The sequence below is a fragment of the Genypterus blacodes genome, unplaced genomic scaffold (genome assembly GCF_046128005.1).
Source record: "Genypterus blacodes isolate CSIRO-AG114 ecotype Tasmania unplaced genomic scaffold, CSIRO-AGI_Gbla_v1 ptg000044l_1, whole genome shotgun sequence".
NCBI lineage: Eukaryota > Metazoa > Chordata > Actinopteri > Ophidiiformes > Ophidiidae > Genypterus > Genypterus blacodes.
This window is the reverse complement of record NW_027466857.1, coordinates 1,232,501-1,242,996: the sequence shown is the minus strand read 5'-3', so window position 1 is coordinate 1,242,996 and position 10,496 is coordinate 1,232,501.

Here is a 10,496-nt window from a genome sequence, read left to right as displayed (position 1 = left end):
TTAAAAAAAGTCAAACAAATCATCAATAAAATAAAAAGGGAAAAAGGCTATTGATTAATTGACTGATTTGGAAGACCATTGGGCTGTCTGCAACCTTTCAATATTTTAAGCAGGGCATGAGAATTCAAATTTGCCACTCAAAAAGTGAAAGTTTAGTTAGCTTTCTTTTTATTGCTTATGTTTATGAAACCATGTTAGCAAGACAAGGGGGAAGATGAGGTCTGGTACAAAAAGGGCCAAGAGCAAAGATGCTTAGCCATACTGAACACTATTGCAAATATTTATTTTTTACTCACTGATCTATTTATTTCTTGATTATTGTGCCTCTTTTCTTAAGTACTTAGCTATTTGTCTCGCAAGTTCTGGCAACTGCTTCGAAGCCCAGTGTTAGCAGGTAGCTGTGTAAGCAGCATGAGGCTTCCTTCTCCCCAAATGATTTTCTACAGCAGATTTTACAAACTACAATCCACTGGCCAGGACTGACTGTGGAAGTTAGTGGACCATCTGGACATGGCAGTGTGCTACAAGAAACTGGTAACACACAGCTACCTAACACAGGGACATATTCGTCTGCTCACCCCAATGACATTGTTGCACTGTCGGATGTGGAGCGGGTGGAACACATACATATACAATACAGCAGAGCAATGCTCTGCTGTATTGTATATGTTTGGACAAACTGTGCAAAGCAGACAGTGTGGTGAGTAATGACGAGTAATGACAGTAATGACAGACGAGTAATGACATCATGGCTACATGGGGAAAACTGACGGGGGAGTGGTTACAGATGGGAAGACGTTACAGCTGTGGGAAGTCAGATCACATTGCACACAACTGCTCACCACCTCCCCATGGCACAAACTCCTTTTCAAAAGCCCAGAGGTGAGTGTACTTGCTCCTTTATTGACTTCTCAAACAACAGGTAAGTCTTGAATACTACAATTAGCAGGAGTGAAACTAGAAACGAAGATACAAAAGTAGATTAACAGGCTGCAAGTAAGTCACAGGTAAGTATGAAAAATAAATAGGTGTATAGGAATAACATTTTGAATGAAACCATATTTGTGGACCACTCAAACAAGGTGTTGATAAATGCTTATGTTGAGTATTTATTATCCTGGGAAATGGATATGACAGGACTTGGTTGTTTTGACAAGTGCTTATGTTGATAAATGTCAATGAAGGAAAGGTCTGGACATATATCGCCATTCGGGATGCACCTACAAACAGGAAAAACACAAGAGGCTAGAGGTTGTTGCAGAATCACAAATCATGCAGGCCTAATACATATAATATTGATAACCCATATAATATTTATATAATTGAATTATTAAGTAATAAACACTTGATTGCGCTCTGTTTTGGTTATGTGTTCTTTCCCTTGTTGTCATGCTTGTTTCATGTTGTTGTTGTTCCTCGACGGGCATGGCTACCTGTTCCTGCATTCTTTCTAGCGTATCCTCCTGCCCTGCCACCATCTTCCTTAAGAATCCATTCCAGACAGTTTCAATCTTTTGGAGATCTGAAGCCAACAAATCACAAGCTTGAATTCCATACAGCAAGCGAGACCTGATGTGAGCCTCTTCAGACCAATAGGCTTTCAGCACTTTGTGCTTGCACCCTGAATAAAATTCCAAGCAAAATAGCATGACTGCACTTCATGCTCAGATCCCGAATAACCCCAAAGCTTAGCTCTAAGCGTAAATGATTTTAATCAGAAACAGCAACAAGGTGGACTGATCTCTCATTCATAGCTGCCACGAAATTATTTAGAGTCTTTAAAGTTTTCCTTGATTGGGGAATCGCCATTGATAAAGGTGTGGCAGGGTCATCCAATCAAGTGAGGATGAGCACGGGACACAGCGACAATGAAGGCTGACTTATTGCCTCCTGGAACTGCCAATTCCGATGTCGACACAGCACAGGTCCTGTAATAATCACAAGCAAGAGAAAATCAAATAGAGTTTCTATGGAAGAAAACACAGTATTGTAAAATGAAGGTTTGGGCCTATATCAGCTCTGGAGTACTATGTTCATAAAAGTCATTATCACTTGTCAGAGTTGAAAAAGCATAGATTTTCAACAATAAGAAATTTCTGGTAGGAAATGGGTTCTGGCCCACATCCACACAACACTCACACAAAGCAGTGGAAAAACCACGCTTGTCACAAGAAGAATTCATGTGTGTGTTTGTGTCCATGAACCCCTCTCATGTGTGTCTGAATTTAACAAGGAATGAGTCTAACATCTCTGTCTGTCTGTCAATTAATTACTGGAAACTTCGAAAATACAAAGAACCTATTCATGAAGGCGATAGCCATCACAGTTCTTAAGGGCTGAATATGGTGATTGCTGGCAATTTCTCCAGGAGCATGAAAAGGGGGGATTTCCTTCAGCCAGTGTAAAACTATGTTTTATTTGCTGTTGGGTTTGTTGGTTGGTTGAATGATTGGCTTGTGGCTCTCAGATTTTGAATCTTTCGTTTCATTCTCCACTGTACTGCAACTGTTGCGCAGCAATTTCCGTCAGGATGATAAAGTTTTATCTTGTTTTATTTTATCATATCTTATCTGGTGGGTATCTCTCTTCAGCTGAGGATTGACTGAAGAGCTCATGTTGGCTCAAGCAGTTACCTTGGTTAGAGATCTCCTGCCCCAGAGTTTCAAGGTCTGCTGTAATTATGAAATCCATGCAAATTAGCATTCCTATATTGTTCAACACTCAAGCACAAATAAGCATTTTAAAAAAAGTCAAACAAATCATCAATAAAATAAAAAGGGAAAAAGGCTATTGATTAATTGACTGATTTGGAAGACCATTGGGCTGTCTGCAACCTTTCAATATTTTAAGCAGGGCATGAGAATTCAAATTTGCCACTCAAAAAGTGAAAGTTTAGTTAGCTTTCTTTTTATTGCTTATGTTTATGAAACCATGTTAGCAAGACAAGGGGGAAGATGAGGTCTGGTACAAAAAGGGCCAAGAGCAAAGATGCTTAGCCATACTGAACACTATTGCAAATATTTATTTTTTACTCACTGATCTATTTATTTCTTGATTATTGTGCCTCTTTTCTTAAGTACTTAGCTATTTGTCTCGCAAGTTCTGGCAACTGCTTCGAAGCCCAGTGTTAGCAGGTAGCTGTGTAAGCAGCATGAGGCTTCCTTCTCCCCAAATGATTTTCTACAGCAGATTTTACAAACTACAATCCACTGGCCAGGACTGACTGTGGAAGTTAGTGGACCATCTGGACATGGCAGTGTGCTACAAGAAACTGGTAACACACAGCTACCTAACACAGGGACATATTCGTCTGCTCACCCCAATGACATTGTTGCACTGTCGGATGTGGAGCGGGTGGAACACATACATATACAATACAGCAGAGCAATGCTCTGCTGTATTGTATATGTTTGGACAAACTGTGCAAAGCAGACAGTGTGGTGAGTAATGACGAGTAATGACAGTAATGACAGACGAGTAATGACATCATGGCTACATGGGGAAAACTGACGGGGGAGTGGTTACAGATGGGAAGACGTTACAGCTGTGGGAAGTCAGATCACATTGCACACAACTGCTCACCACCTCCCCATGGCACAAACTCCTTTTCAAAAGCCCAGAGGTGAGTGTACTTGCTCCTTTATTGACTTCTCAAACAACAGGTAAGTCTTGAATACTACAATTAGCAGGAGTGAAACTAGAAACGAAGATACAAAAGTAGATTAACAGGCTGCAAGTAAGTCACAGGTAAGTATGAAAAATAAATAGGTGTATAGGAATAACATTTTGAATGAAACCATATTTGTGGACCACTCAAACAAGGTGTTGATAAATGCTTATGTTGAGTATTTATTATCCTGGGAAATGGATATGACAGGACTTGGTTGTTTTGACAAGTGCTTATGTTGATAAATGTCAATGAAGGAAAGGTCTGGACATATATCGCCATTCGGGATGCACCTACAAACAGGAAAAACACAAGAGGCTAGAGGTTGTTGCAGAATCACAAATCATGCAGGCCTAATACATATAATATTGATAACCCATATAATATTTATATAATTGAATTATTAAGTAATAAACACTTGATTGCGCTCTGTTTTGGTTATGTGTTCTTTCCCTTGTTGTCATGCTTGTTTCATGTTGTTGTTGTTCCTCGACGGGCATGGCTACCTGTTCCTGCATTCTTTCTAGCGTATCCTCCTGCCCTGCCACCATCTTCCTTAAGAATCCATTCCAGACAGTTTCAATCTTTTGGAGATCTGAAGCCAACAAATCACAAGCTTGAATTCCATACAGCAAGCGAGACCTGATGTGAGCCTCTTCAGACCAATAGGCTTTCAGCACTTTGTGCTTGCACCCTGAATAAAATTCCAAGCAAAATAGCATGACTGCACTTCATGCTCAGATCCCGAATAACCCCAAAGCTTAGCTCTAAGCGTAAATGATTTTAATCAGAAACAGCAACAAGGTGGACTGATCTCTCATTCATAGCTGCCACGAAATTATTTAGAGTCTTTAAAGTTTTCCTTGATTGGGGAATCGCCATTGATAAAGGTGTGGCAGGGTCATCCAATCAAGTGAGGATGAGCACGGGACACAGCGACAATGAAGGCTGACTTATTGCCTCCTGGAACTGCCAATTCCGATGTCGACACAGCACAGGTCCTGTAATAATCACAAGCAAGAGAAAATCAAATAGAGTTTCTATGGAAGAAAACACAGTATTGTAAAATGAAGGTTTGGGCCTATATCAGCTCTGGAGTACTATGTTCATAAAAGTCATTATCACTTGTCAGAGTTGAAAAAGCATAGATTTTCAACAATAAGAAATTTCTGGTAGGAAATGGGTTCTGGCCCACATCCACACAACACACACACAAAGCAGTGGAAAAACCACGCTTGTCACAAGAAGAATTCATGTGTGTGTTTGTGTCCATGAACCCCTCTCATGTGTGTCTGAATTTAACAAGGAATGAGTCTAACATCTCTGTCTGTCTGTCAATTAATTACTGGAAACTTCAAAAATACAAAGAACCTATTCATGAAGGCGATAGCCATCACAGTTCTTAAGGGCTGAATATGGTGATTGCTGGCAATTTCTCCAGGAGCATGAAAAGGGGGGATTTCCTTCAGCCAGTGTAAAACTATGTTTTATTTGCTGTTGGGTTTGTTGGTTGGTTGAATGATTGGCTTGTGGCTCTCAAGGCTAAAATAAGCTGCAAATGAGCAGTACTGAATTTGTGGAATCTGGTAGAATGTATTAGTTCTGGAGAATTTCAAGTGAATGTGCAAAGAGACTTGACACTATCAGCTGGATCCACACCTGGAGAGATGGGGGGAAAGAAAGGAGAACAGAGAGAGCTGAGATTATGCCTAATGTGGTGTGTCATGCTGTTTTTCTGTCTCTGATTGGCTTCATTTAACCCCAGGTACCCCTACTCCCTGCCCCCTTGCCAGTTGACAGGTTGACAAGACTTTCTTTTTATACACATACCATATAGGAGAAAGTATTTCCGGCATCTCTGGTACCCCCACCCCCCAGCAGGTTCATGGCTGTGGTGCCTCAGACATTATTCACAGAGAAATGGAGAAAGCAGAGAGAGATTGAGCAAATGGAAAGAGAGAGGGTTCAGAGGGAGAAGCAGCAGCAGAGAGCACATTTGATGAGGTGTAACAGAGATATCAGAGATATCAGGGAGGCGTATGATTAATATATATGTATGTATGTATGTATTTAAGTGTATATATATATATATATATATCCATCTTCCCTGATGGTTTTGCATGATGGATAAGTATGTGCCTGTATTTCTCAGCATTGAGGACACCATTAATCCTGACAAAATCTCCAACTCCATTTGCCCCAAACTTGCAAGGGATTGCCACTATGCTTCACAGACCCTTTGACTAACAACTGCCCTCTGCTACAGCCAAATATTTTCAATTTTGACTGATCAGTCCAGATTTATTTTCATGCATAGTTGAGGCGCCTGGCCTTGTTTCCATGTCAAAAAATATGGCTTTTTGGCTGAAACTCTTTCATGAAGACCACCTCGGACAGTAGAGGGGTGTACCTAGGTCCTACTGATTTCTGCCAGTTCAGAGCTGATGGCACTGCTGGACATCTTCCGATTTTCGAAGGGAAATAAGCTTGATGTGTTTTTCATCTGCTGCACTAAGTTTCCTGCACTAAGAAACCCCAGTCTGCTTTGAAATCTCTGTCTGGGAAAGACCTTGCTGATGCAGTTTTGCCAACTTTTCAAGCTACATTCTTCAGATGAATTATAGTAGTTAACCTGTGGCCAACCCTTACTTAACAAAGTACTGAGCTTCACCACCAGCTCCTGAGAAAAAAAACTGCATTGTAGTTATAAACTAGTTGTGACCTAGCGGCTCCCCAGACGCTAGTTATAGGGGATTTGATCAGCCGCAGCATTAATAATAATAATTATAATAATAATAATAATAATAATAATAATAATAATAATAATAATAATAATATAATTATTTGGATTCATATAGCGCCTTTCAGGAACCCAAGGACACTGGGACACACTGGGATAACATAGCAAAAAACGACAAACATAACATAAGCAAGCTCAAGCGGGTAGAGAGGTGGAGTAGAAATTAGGAGAAGTTGTAGGCTGTGGTGAACAGATGATTTGAGGAGTTTTTCAAAGGAGTCCAGAGATAAAGCATTGCGGATGGCTGAGGGGAGAGCGTTCCAGAGGATGGGAGCGGTGGTGCTGAAGGCTCTGTCTCAGAAGGTTTGGAGTCTGGTGTGGTCAATGGAGAGCAGGAAAGTTTCTGTGGACCGGAGGTTCCGACATGGGATGTATAAGAGAAGGAGCTCGGAGAGGTACTGAGGGCCAAGGGCAAGGAGGGTTTTATACTTGATGCAGAACCTAATAGGAAGCAAGTGAGGGTTTGGGTGACGTGATTCCAGGGCTAACAGGGTAAGAACCCTGGAGACATACTGGAGCCTGTCCAGGGCTTTGTTGGGTACCCCAGACAGGGCTCCATTGCAGTAGTCCATGCCGGAGGTGATGAAGACTAGCTAGGCCAGTCAAGGTTTACTGGACTGCTGGTGGACACCAGGGCTAATCCAGCTTGGAACCAAACATACACATAGCTCCCATTGCACACCTTTCGACAACATACTAATCTACGTCGGCACTAATGATACTAGGAGGCAGTCGGAGGTCACCATATCGAGTTTGGTTAGGGTCTGTCAGACCTCACCAGCAAGATGGGTCAGTATCAATTAGTTGATGCCTTGTTGAAATGCTGCAAAAAATGTATTGTGTAGTGTCTGTGCGGCACACTTGTTATAGTGCTCGTAACTCTGACACGCCAATCTGATTAACATAGATATGCAGGACTCGCCATGCCCCCGTGAGAGTGAGAGTGACTGTCCTGAATATGGGCCTCATCAGTTAATGATCTGATCCAAGATCAAAGCCTGGATCTGCTGAGCCTCTGCGAAACATGGCTTAGAGATGATGACCTTATGCCATGCACCTCCAAAAAAAAGGTGGTGGTGTAGGCTTTATATTTAACCAGTATCTCAACCTTGCCACCAAAAGATACACCAGCACAGTCTTCTGATCTTTACAGCGATTAATTCTTAGCCCTTCACCCTCTAAGGCGGGCAACAAATCTTCCTTTTGTAATGTAGTTACCTACAGTCCTCCTGGCCCTTACACAAAATTCCTAAAGGAGTTATCCACTTTTATCACGTACACAGTCTCATGTGGACAACATCATAATACTGGAAGACTTTAATATTAATTTCAAGAATCAAAATGATTCACTTACCAAAGCTTTCTCCACCCTCGTTGACTCAATGGGTTTCCCCCAATACGTCCAAGAGTCAACCCACAGAAGTGGTCACACACTTGACTTAGTACTGGCATTTGGTCTAGGCTAGTGTGGAAATATTTTCTGTTCTGCCCACGGTATCAGATCATTCCCTCATCAACTTCCGCCTTGATGGACCAATCTACGAAAAGGCAAGTCGAATGCCTTTTTTAGCTATACTATAGGTCGTAGCATTATTAGTCAGCTTGCAGAGGAACTACCGCAAGCTCTAAATGAATTACATTACATTACCAGCATTTAGCAGACACTTTTATCCAATGCGACTTACATTACATTACCACCCATTACAGAGGGGCAAGCAGTTGGGGGTTCGGTGCCTCGCTCAGGGGCACCTTGGCAGGGGCTCGAACCGGCGACACTCCGGTTGCTAGGCGGAAGCCCTACCGACTGAGCTACTGCCGCTCCCGAATTGAATCCTAATGAGGCCTTTTTGGATATGTTAACAGAAAACATGTATTCCTTATTTTCCGATACTTTGGAGTCTATTGCTCCTCTAGAGCAAAGGTTTCGCAAGCGGGAAAAATTGGCTCCCTGGTTCTCAAGTGACATCCATTCGCCTGCAAATGGCTAGACGGAAGTCTTATCTGACTAAGCTTGACGTTTTTTAACTTGCCCGCACTATTTTCAGTACATTTGGATAACTGCTAACTCAGTAATGGGTAGGAAGCACAGTCTCCTACTTGCAGGAGAGTGATTAGCGAACACCGGTTTAGTTCAGGCTAAGATAAGCTCCTGACCTGTCTCAGTGATAGACGGCTGCTTTCCCAGAGGGATGCCGGGGTGCTCCACTGCCAGGACTCTTTGACTCTTCTGTCAACGACTGCATTCCTCCATCACCTCCAACTACTGGAGAAGAATCAAGTGTTTTCCATTGAACGATTTTTTTACTACTTTTTAGGGCATTTGTGGTCTGGCCCTTTCCTGGTTTAGATCTTACCTAACAAATAGGTTCCGCTTTGTTGCATTAAATAATATCAATTTGCTGTAAAGTTTGGCGCTCCACAGGGTTCTGTATTGTGGCCAATGCTCTTTTCAATTTGAATGATCACTCTGGGATTTCAAAAAAAATTTCTGCTTCTTCATGTCAATACAGCTCAAATGTTGATCTTAGGACCAAAGAAGCAGAGGCAAAGAATCTAATTCATGCATTTGTTAATTCCAGACTGAATTACTATAATGTCATCTTCTCTGGCTTGGGTTCCTCTGCTCTAAGAAAAACTGCAGCTTGTTCAAAACATTGCAGCAAGACTAAAACTCTTTGAGCACATCACGCCAGTTCTAGTGTCACTACATTGTCACTTACCCCTTACCTAAAAGATACTACATGGCCTGGCTCCTGTGGTTTTCCTGACCTTTTTGCTACTTACATTTCTGTGCGACTCTTAAGATCTCAACAGGCATGTCTACTTATCATTCCAAAGGTCAAGACTTTTGGAAATAGAGCATTTTCCTACCACGCTCCTTTTCTCTGAAACGTGCTTAATGCACCTGTTAAAGGCCTAGACATTTCTATATCTATCTATAGACTGCACTAATTGCTAACTCACCAGCGAACAGGAGACAACGTCTCCTTTTTGCAGGAGAGGGATTAGCCAACCCAGGTATAGTTCAGTGCTTAGTCTGAGTGTAGTGAGAAGATGGGGTGCATCAGCTAATTTTCTCCCTCTATCCTTCTTTATTAGCTCATATTACACCCTGTGACTCGACTGACGACTTCTCATTCGCTATTTTCAGCTCTGTGGCTCCTGAACTGTCTCTACGATCTCACCCAGAGCAACGCCAGGGTGTGTCCACCTACAGAGCGCTGCGGCTCTGCTCGTGATTTAATCACTCTGTGCCGGTCAAGCGCTTTGCCAAGGTACACTACTTGTCAGAATAGAAAGTTTCTTGAAAAGCTACATTGTTTTGAGAATACATGAATGTCAAGCTACTGAAAAAAAATGCTACTACCATCCCAACATCAGAAGCTAGTCCCCAACAAAATGAAACCAATAAATTGCTTCCTATGCTGTATTTATTGGAAAGCTACACTTTCGCACAGAGTTTCATACTGGCCATGTCACATAGCATTGCAGCCAACACAAATATTACCCATATTTTAGCAATCTCCATCTGTGTTCTGTGAAAGCAATGAATTGTTATCTCATACACTTATATAAGGCATTCTGGAGGGAAACTCTTCAGAAAAAACACACAATTTGTTCATGGCACTTGTAAATTAGTCCACATTTACTTGCACATGGCAAGATGAGTGTATTAAGATCCAATATATATCTACATATCTTTCTGTATTTCTCACACTATCAGTCTGACTTTGTTCCTTATTAATTCCCACCAGCCCCTCACCCCCACCCCCTTTCCGAGTAGAGCCCTCTAACCAGCGGTGATTTGATTACTCTATGTGGCTCTTTTCTTTGTTATCAGCCTTCATAAATGTTTAAGGAGCATTAAGGAGACGCAGGCGGAGCAGATGGATGGAGGGCATAGCTTAATGCTTAAATGACCATTACCCCTCTCCATTTACAGATTAAAAGCTTTACTTTGTTTGCTCCACCTACTACTCACCCTCTATGCAACCCATCATTCCTCTCCCCTGTATTCATCCATCAGAG